Source organism: Arachis duranensis, chromosome 1, assembly GCF_000817695.3.
Source record: "Arachis duranensis cultivar V14167 chromosome 1, aradu.V14167.gnm2.J7QH, whole genome shotgun sequence".
In the NCBI taxonomy this organism is placed as follows: Eukaryota; Viridiplantae; Streptophyta; class Magnoliopsida; order Fabales; family Fabaceae; genus Arachis; species Arachis duranensis.
The window spans coordinates 40708335-40708971 of record NC_029772.3 but is presented as its reverse complement, the minus strand read 5'-3'; positions in this window follow the sequence as shown (position 1 = coordinate 40708971).

Here is a 637-nt window from a genome sequence, read left to right as displayed (position 1 = left end):
CCATGTTGATGGCGCCATTGATGATCACAATTTCTCCCACCATGTTTTTGGCGCCATTGCCGGGGATTGTTTGAGTTTGGACAACTGACGGTTCATCTTGTTGCTTAGATTAGGTATTTTTCTTCAGAATTCTTAAGAATGAATTCTAGTGTTTCAAGGTGATGTTTTTATCATCACCAAAGCTTATTGATCTTCATCAATTTAGCTCTTGAATGCAATGTTCTGCTGAAGCTTGGCTAGCCATGTCTAATTCCTTTAGACTGAAGCTTTAGACTAACATTGCATGATTCCTGGAATTCTCATTAAGAATTTTGATACCTTTATTTTCTTTTTCCACTTAATTTTTGAAAATCCAAAAAAAATTACAAAATCATAAAATCCAAAAATATTTCTTGTTTGAGTCTAGTGTTTCATTTTAAGTTTGGTGTCAATTGCATGTTTCTGTTCTTCTTGCATTCATTCATATGTCTTAAGTAATCTTCAAGTTGTTCTTGATGATTTCCTTGTTTTGATCTTTGAATTCTCTTGACTTATGTGTTTTGTGTGTCTCATATGTATTCTCATTTTGTTAGTGTCAGTAGTATACAAACTGCTAAGTTTGGTGTCTTGCATGCATTGTTGTTTGATTCTTGTTGCA